Raw genomic sequence first — 9,891 nt, forward strand, 5'->3', positions numbered from 1 at the left:
CATAGAGTAATTTTCTATATGTGTTGAGCTCATCAGCGATCGAGAAAATTCCAAGTATATAAGTGTCGAGTTATATAGTGTGTGTCAAGTGCAACACATGTTGAGCATCAGATGGGTAATATAGATTGAACAACAGCAATGTCAAGCATCAAGAAATTATAAAGATCAAGCAATGCAGAGTTTACATAAAATTCATGAATGGAACAAAGTTTGAGGCAAAATGATTATCAGGCAAACTTGGAAGGAATATTTAAATTTTGAAGAGGTTGTTATAGAACATTTAATACTAGAAGAGGTTGTTACAGAACATTTACATGAAGTGGATCAAAAATCCCTATGTTATGTGTTCAATGATCAAGATGAAGAAGCAAAACATGGAACCATCTAGAAAACTCTTTATGAAACTCTTTAAATAGTGATGATCTTAACCTAGATCGTAAGCATGCGAAGTAAGAGAAAAGGAAGAGAGGTGTATGCATGTAAACTTTAAGTGTTATGCAAGAGAAGGGTCGAGAATAGATCAGTGAAGGGTTATGTTATCATCTAACAAAGCAAGTGACCTAGTCATGGCAGTGAAGTGAAAGGGAAGGACAAGCATATCAAATCAGAGAAGAGGATTAGTTAGCAAGGAGAAGACTCGAAATCAACTTGTAGAGAAAACCAAGAGTCAAGTACTGAATTAGTTCTAACTTGAATCAAGGTAAATCTCTTAACATAGTGGTCCTAATAGGCATTTGTAAATCTCCTAACAGAGTGCTTACTTTTCGGTAAGTGTTAAATCCTCTAACAAGGTGAGACCTAACAGTCTCTTAAGCTTTTAACAGGGCGAACTCCGCATGGAGTAGATCATATTTTATAGTCAAACATTGTAACCTTAACTGGTTAATTTTATTATTGCAGTAATGAAGATTTGTGGGTGTCATTCCCACCCCAATTTCACCTTCACCTTGGAGGGTTTTTGGGTAACAAATATTGTGTTATGTGTTTTACTTCCATGCATGTAATTGATCAGATTTATATGTTATAGCAAATTTACATTATAATTTTTACATGCACAAGTTATTGATAGGTGTGAATGAATTGGTGAAAAGTTATAAAGTGTTATAGATTTTGATTCACCCCCCCTCCCCCTTCTCAGTATCTAGTTCATCTTGTTTATTCCTCCATCAATCAGTAGTAGAAGACCTAATTTGCATTCTATATTCTCACTGTGTCTATGGCACTACAAGTGCATCATTGTTAATTAATATGTTGCAACCTCTTCTTTATCAGTGGACATTGTTTACCATTTTATTTTTTGTCTATCATATGTTGAATTCCACATTTTTTGTATATATATATATATATAAACTCTATTTATTGGTTATGTTCTTATGTCTTGTTATTGCATATCATTTTGGCATGTTTATTCTATTTTTGAGCTTGGGGTGTCTTTGTCGTATCCTTAATCGTCTCTCTCTCTTATAGTGTTTTATTCCCTATCCTCAACTATTGTTATTGGTAGTGGCTTCCCAAGTTACTTAATATTTATGTTTTGGTTATCCTCTACACTAACTGTTGGGATTGTCAAATGACTTTGTATCATTCTATTGTTGTTATTATTCTTTTTATTTTCCTATGATTATCAATTCCTTGATCTTCCTTTTTTCAATTTTCTTTGTGTCCTATCATCCCTTTCATTATCCACTCTTATATGAGTGGTAGTGGCTTTGTCATGATTCATTAGTCATTGATTAAGGTCATGACCTTTGTTCACGGCTTTGGTCCCTTGACCAATGTTAATTTAAATTAAATATCTCTATTTTTTTAATTCTAGTTCATGTTTATAATATTTCTTCTATATATACTATTTATATTTCATTAGTACTTTCATTTATATATTTTTGTAGTATTTCTTTTATTTATAATATATATACATATCAACCTAATAATTTTTCTAATATAAATGAGTATTTAATCAAGGAATTTTTTTAAGAAAATTGTATAGATTTGTATATTATTCATTTAGGAGATTCCACACATTTATCAAAAAGTTCATTCTGGGGTTGTATGGAAATGTGTGTAAATATCAAGCTAGATCTGCCTATCATTAGAGTAGCATTATGACATAAGTACACTAACTAATAAATTCATGGAGTTTCGAAAGCCTTGATGTATGTGTAATAAAGCTTTTGGAGGTTGGGAAAGTGTGTCTAGCAAATGTCAAAATCATTATTACTAAAAGGTTGAATGGATGATAAAAATATAGGATGAATTAATGTGAGAGTAAAAGAAAAATTATTAGTTACTAAGGATTGGAATGAACTATATTCTATTTATGTCAAGAAGTGGTTACAAGTGGAGCAAAGTGAATTATTTGTCACTAAGCTAGGTGAAAACTCAAAGAAGTATCTTAGAGAGGGTTACGAAGGGGTAGAAGTCATAGAGGCCAATTTCACAGCCACAAAAAAAACTAGGCAATTGAAAGGTTTTGAAGAGTCATTGAGTGATGAGAGTATTAAGGGCTTAATGAAGATCAAGTCATATATGGTGGAGTTGGTTGGAGGGCTTCTAGGGTAGATGTTTTAAGAAAGCACGAAAAGGAGGAGGGTTAATCTAAATTTTATTTCAATGGTGATAGCTTGGGGTATAGAATTTGGGGGAAGAAACGAAAGTGGTAAAATGGATGGCCAAAAACCTTTTTGACAAGGATTTGTGAGTGGGGTTGGAATTCACTCTGGATGGAGCTATCTTAGGCTATGGAATGGATATTTTAAATAATTTCCAAAATAAAGAGGATGCAATTGCATACAAGCTCATTTAGTTCATCTCATAGACTCGAAGAGTAGAAAAGGATTACTATATGTTGAAATGGTTTCTCAAATGGGAGGAGATGAAAATGGAAGTCTAAAACTCATTACAGAAGGAAAGAAGTATCCAACAAAGCCTACAGCAAGGTGAGTCATCCAGAAGAAGAAAGGTGGGTAGGGATCGCAAGCAATGTGTGAAGAACGAAGGGGATAGTTGAATGCGTCACGCGATGAAGATGACTCCATCCAAGGGAACATATCTGGAGTTCACAGGCTCTTCTGCCCATGCATAGATTGCACGAAAGAGAGTGAACAAAATGAACACTGGAGAGAGGATGTTTTTCCCTAATCTATCAAAAGATAAAATGCAGGGATGGTTTAAATAAAAATGTGTGTGTGTGTGTGTGTTGTTGAAAGGGAGGGGAACCTGTGTTAGATGGTCCACTTTTGATCTTTTAGTAAGGCTGGGGACTTCCAACACTTAACTTCGTTCAAGGCGATGGTGAGAGTCAAATGAGAAGAGCAAGGAAATCAGTGTAAAGATGGTGAAAATTTTGGTTGATGTTGTCCTGTCATAACAGTTATGTTTGGATGTTTGTAGATCTATGAATCTGTATAAGGGTGTTAGAAAAGTCCTAATGGGAGAAGGTAATTAAGAACGTAGATGCTGGAAGTATATATGTAGTTGCCTTGGATTTGGGTTTGATATTAGGAAGCATGCAATGTAGTTAGATGGTTAGTCATGAGTTCATCTTATTCGTAGATGTAAACTTTTCTTCTATATTAAAATTTAAAAAAATCAATATACCTTTTTTTTAATAAAAAAAATTCTTACGTGCAATGTCATACCTGGTTTCTAAATAATATTCCTAAACTTCAGTCATCTAAGAATTTTTTCAAATTTAGTATAGTTAAATCTTATTTGAAAGAATTATTCACGTAAATAACTACATATTTTTTTTAGGGCAAAAGTGGCAAGCTATTGATACTAGCGCTTGCACCTGTAAGAGGTTCAAGGCATTAGCCAATAACGTATTTTATGAATATTATCATTGTATGAATTTGCATGGATCGCTAAAGGGTTCAACATAATTTTATTATGATGTATAGGATTTTTGGTCATTGTATGTAAGTAAAAGTAAGAGTGAAATTTTGATAGTACAATGTTTTTATATGGGTAAAACTTGTAGAATTTCCCATAAAATTTGAGCAGCGCAATTATTTAGAGTTATTAGTAAATCTTGTGTATGACAAGTCAAAACAACTTTGTTCATCTCTTTGCTGCAACTACAACTAGTGAACATGTAAAAGAGAAGTAGATAAAATTATCAACAAACAAATAACATTCTTAATTTAGGTAATTGAAGAAAGGAAAAGTGTATTGATCCAACTCGCTTAAATTCACTTCCTCCATTTAGAGCTCTCCATGTGTCCTATGGTACTTTCGCTATGGTGTCTCAAGCGGGAATGTGAAGTTTTTAAAATATAACTAATATCATGGCCATGTTGGTAGTGGCTATCCAGCCACAAAATTCATCGTGGCTAGATGCCCCATGCCCCATGCTCATACCATAGCATTATCGTTCCATCTCTTGGTCACTTCTGTCATCTCTTGATTAGAGTATAGTTAATAATAGTTGTCAAATCATAATTTTGAAAAATGATTCATTGACGACTGTTCTTATAAAGCTTTTACTCCAAAATTAATGAGACTAGAGTTAAATATAATATGAGTCAAATTTAATGACCTATCATATGTTAAAATTTATTTATTTTTAATTATTTTAAATATTTATAATATTTATAATATATTATTTTTAGTCGATGTCTTTTAAATTTTAAATTTATATAAATTGTAACTTTTTTTTATATTTTATTAAATCTGAATATTTTAAATAAATTAATATTTTTTTTTTTAATTTTAAAATAATTATATGCTAGTATTTCACATTCTTAGTTAAATTTTAAAATCAACTTGTAAAGAAAACCAAGAGTCAAGTACTGAATCAGTTCTAACTTGAATCAAGGTAAATCTCTTAACATAGTGGTCCTAATAGGCATTTGTAAATCTCCTAACAGAGTCCTTACTTTTTGGTAAGTGTTAAATCCTCTAACAAGGTGAAACCTAACAGTCTCTTAAGCTTTTAACAGGGCAGACTCCTCACGGAGTAGATCATATTTTATAGTCAAACATTGTAAACTTAACTGGTTAATTTTATTATTGCAGTAGTGAAGATTTGTGGGTGTCATTCCCACCCCAATTTCACCTTCACCTTGGAGGGTTTTTGGGTAACAAATATTGTGTTATGTGTTTTACTTCCATGCATGTAATTGATCAGATTTATATGTTACAGCAAATTTACATTATAATTTTTACATGCACAACTTATTGATAGGTGTGAATGAACTGGTGAAAAGTTATAAAGTGTTATAGATTCTGATTCATCCCCCCTCCCCCCTCTCAGTATCCAGTTTATCATGTTTATTCCTCCACCAATCAACAATAGAAGACCTAGTTTGCATTCTATATTCTCACTGTGTCTATGGCACTACAAGTGCATCATTGTTAATTAATATGTTGCAACCTCTTCTTTATCAGTGGACATTGTTTACCATTTTATTTTTGTCTATCATATGTCAAATTCCACATTTTTTGTATATATATATTAACTCTATTTATTGGTTATGTTCTTATGTCTTGTTATTGCATATTTTTTTGGCATGTTTATTCTATTTTTGAGCTTTGGGTGTCTTTTTCTTATCCTTAATCATCTTTCTCTCTTATAGTGTTTTATTCCCTATCCTCAACTATTTTTATTGGTAGCGGCTTCCCAAGTTACTTAATGTTTATGTTTTGGTTATCCTCTACACTAACTATTAGGATTGTCAAATGACTTTGTATCATTCTATTGTTGTTATTATTCTTTTTATTTTCCTATGATTATTGATTCCTTGATCTTCTTTTTTTCAATTTTCTTTGTGTCCTATCATCCCTTTCATTATCCACTCTTATATGAGTGGTAGCAGCTTTGTTATGATTCATTAGTCATCGACTAAGGTCACGACCTTTGTTCATGGCTTTGGTCCTATGACCAATGTTAATTAAAATTAAATATCTCTATTTTTTTAATTCTAGTTCATGTTTATAATATTTCTTCTATATATACTATTTATATTTCATTAGTACTTTCATTTATATATTTTTGTAGTATTTATTTTATTTATAATATATATACGTATCAACCTAATAATTTTTCTAATATAAATGAGTATTTAATCAAGGAATTTTTTAAAGAAAATTGTATAGATTTGTATATTATTCATTTAGGAGATTCCGCACATTTATCAAAAAGTTCATTCTGGGGTTGTATGGACATGTGTGTAAATATCAAGCCAAACCTGCCTATCATTAGAGTAGCATTATGAAATAAGTACACTAACTAATAAAGTCATGGAGTTTTGAAAGCCTTGATGTATGTGTAATAAAGCTTTTGGAGGTTGGGAAAGTGTGTCTAGCAGATGTCAAAATCATTATTACTAAAAAGGTTGAATGGATGATAAAAATATAAGATAAATTAAGGTGAGAGTAAAAGAAAAATTATTAGTTACTAAGGATTGGAATGAAATATATTCTATTTATGTCAAGAAGTGGTTAAAAGTGGAGCAAAGTGAATTATTTGTCACTAAGCTAGGTGAAAACTCAAAGAAGTATCTTAGAGAGGGTTACGAAGGGGTAGAAGTCATGGAGGCCAATTTCACAGCCACAACAAAAACTAGGCAATTGAAAGGTTTTGAAGTCATGGAGTAATTAGAGTATTAGGGGTTTGATGAAGATCAAGTCATATATGGTGGAGTTGGTTGGAGGGCTTCTAGGGTAGATGTTTTAAGAAAGCACGAAAAGGAGGAGGGTTGATCTAAATTTTATTTCAATGGTGATAGCTTGGGGTATAGAATTTGGGGAAGAAACGGAAATGGTAAAATGGATGGCCAAAAACCTTTTTGACAAGGATTTGTGAGTGGGGTTGGAATCCACTCTGGATGGAGCTGTCTTAGGCTATGAAATGGATATTTCAGAGCATTTCCAAAATGAAGAGGATGCAATTGCATACGAGCTCATTTAGTTCATCTCATAGACTCGAAGAGTGGACAAGGATTACTATATGTTGAAATGGTTTCTCAAATGGGAGGAGATGAAAATGGAAGTCTAAAACTCATTACAGAAGGAAAGAAGTATCCAACAAAGCCTACAGCAAGGTGAGTCATCCAGAAGAAGAAAGGTGGGTAGGGATCGCAAGCAGTGTGTGAAGAACGAAGGGGATAGTTGAATGCGTCACGGGATGAAGATGACTCCATCCAAGGGAACGTATCTGGAGTTCACAGGCTCTTCTGCCCGTGCATAGATTCCACGAAAGAAGGCGAACAAAATGAACACTGGAGAGAGGATGTTTTTCCCTAATCTATCAAAAGATAAAATGCAGGGATGGTTTAAATAAAAAGTGTGTGTGTGTGTGTGTGTGTGTGTGTGTGTGTGTGTGTGTGTGTGTGTGTGTGTGTGTGTGTGTGTGTGTGTGTGTGTGTGTGTGTGTGTGTGTGTGTGTGTGTGTGTGTGTGTGTGTTGTTGAAAGGGAGGGGAACCTGTGTTAGATGGCCCACTTTTGATCTTTTAGTAAGGCTGGGAACTTCCAACACTTAACTTCGTTCAAGGCGATGGTGAGAGTCAAATGAGCAGAGCAGGGAAATCAATGTAAAGATGGTGAAAATTTTGGTTGATGTTGTCCTATCATAACAGTTATGTTTGGATGTCTGTAGATCTATGAATCTATATAAGGGTGTTAGAAAAGTCCTAATGGGAGAAGGTAATTAAGAACGTAGATGCTGGCAGTATATATGCAGTTGCCCTGGATTTGGGTTTGATATTAGGAAGCATGCAATGTAGTTAGATGGTTAGTCATGAGTTCATCTTATTCGTAGATGTAAACTTTTCTTCTATATTAAAATTTAAAAGCAATGTCATACCTGGTTTCTAAATAATATTCCTAAACTTCAGTCATCTAAGAATTTTTTCAAATTTAGTATAGTTAAATCTTATTTGAAAGAGTTATTCACGTAAATAACTACATATTTTTTTTAGGGCAAAAGTGGCAAGCTACTCTTACTAGCGCTTGCACCTGTAAGAGGTTCAAGGCATTAGCCGATAGCGTATTTTATGAATATTATCATTGTATGAATTTGCATGGATCGCTAAAGGGTTCAACATAATTTTATTATGATATATATGATTTTTGGTCATTGTATGTAAGTAAAAGTAAGAGTGAAATTTTGATAGTACAATGTTTTTATATGGGTAAAACTTGTAGAATTTCCCATAAAATTTGAGCAGTGCAATTATTTAGAGTTATTAGTAAATCTTGTGTATGACAAGTCAAAACCACTTTGTTCATCTCTTTGCTGCAACTACAACTGGTGAACCTGAAAAAGAGAAGTAGATAAAATTATCAACAAACAAATAACATTCTTAGTTTAGGTAATTGAAGAAAGGAAAAGTGTATTGATCCAACTTGCTTAAATTCACTTCCTCCATTTATAGCTCTCCACGTGTCCTATGGTGCTTCCACTATGGTGTCTCGAGCGGGAATGTGAAGTTTTTAAAATATAACTAATACCATGGCCATGTTGGTAGTGGCTATCCAGCCACAAAATTCATCATGGTTGGATGCCCCATGCCCCATGCTCATACCCTAGCATTATCGTTCCATCTCTTGGTCACTTTTGTCATCTCTTGGTCAGAGTATAGTTAATAATAGTTGTCAAATCATAATTTTGAAAAATGATTCATTGACGGTTGGTCTTATAAAGCTTTTACTCCAAAATTAATGGGACTAGAGTTAAATATAATATGAGTCAAATTTAATGACCATTCATATGTTAAAATTTATTTATTTTTTATAATTTTAAATATTTATAATATTTATAATATATTATTTTTAGTCGGTGTCTTTTAAATTTTAAATTTATATAAATTGTAACATTTTTTTAATATTTTATTAAATTTGAATATTTTAAATAAATTAATATAATTTTTAAAATTTTTAAATAATTATATGCTAGTATTTCACAATTCTTAGTTAAATATATTTAAATTATTAACTAAACATATTAAATTAAAAAAAACATAGACAATATTTAGAAATTATTACAATACATAAAAATGACATATAATATGTAGAATGTTAATAGAAAATAGAGATTAAAAAAGCTATAAAATGATAAAATTCATTATATTCATATATCTATTTAAATATAGTAGCAAAAAATATCTTAATTAATATATATCTGGATGGTATCAAGCATTGGAGATGTAAATTCGGAGTGGCCTACAAGCAACGATGTGGGGTCTCTGACCTGTAACAAAACTGTTAATGGAGGCTTGCAAGGGGTTGGTAATGCGGTAGGGGCTGCCACGCTGGGACGCCACCTGGAGCGGAGGCTTGTCCAGGTGGGCGTTCATGACATTTTCTCAGTGTCGGGGGATTTCAATCTGACCTTGATGGACCATCTCATTGCAGAGCCCGAGCTCAATTTGGTGGGATGCTGCAATGAGCTCAATGTCGGTTATGCTGCAGATGGCTATGCCTGCTCCAGAGGAGTGGGTGCATGTGTTGTTACCTTCACCGCTGGGGGCCTCTCTGTGATAAATGCCATTGCAGGGGCTTACAGCGAGAATCTGCCAGTCATATGCATTTTTGGGGGCCCTAATTCGAACGACTATGGAACTAACCGGATTCTTCATCACACCATTGGGCTTCCACTGCAAAATACAGGCATGGCTTAACATCATAAATTGGTAAACTAATCCTTTTTCTTAGAAAATCCTTAAGAATAAACTAGCAGTTCTTTTATTCGATGGCTTTCCCAATATACAAAGATCAAACTACCCTCAACATGTATTTATTTGTACGGTGGTAGAAATTTCTAGAGTTAATAAAAAACCAAACTACCCTCTACGTGGATGGATGCAGGGTGTAGAGGAAGTAGTCAGACTAAATGTCTATGACAAAACTGATACTTCTCTTACGGAGATTTGACAAACTGGCAGTTCTAT

The 9,891-nt window shown here is 33.0% G+C and overlaps 1 pseudogene; it reads left to right on the forward strand.

Annotated features, from left to right (window-relative positions):
* Nucleotides 1–9,126: 9,126 nt before the first annotated feature.
* LOC149534626 (pyruvate decarboxylase 4 pseudogene) lies at nt 9,127–9,672 on the forward strand (annotated as a pseudogene).
* The last annotated feature ends 219 nt before the right edge of the window (nt 9,673–9,891 follow it).

Source organism: Cupressus sempervirens, chromosome 10, assembly GCF_028749045.1.
Source record: "Cupressus sempervirens isolate cs-2001-9-10 chromosome 10, ASM2874904v1, whole genome shotgun sequence".
In the NCBI taxonomy this organism is placed as follows: domain Eukaryota; kingdom Viridiplantae; phylum Streptophyta; class Pinopsida; order Cupressales; family Cupressaceae; genus Cupressus; species Cupressus sempervirens.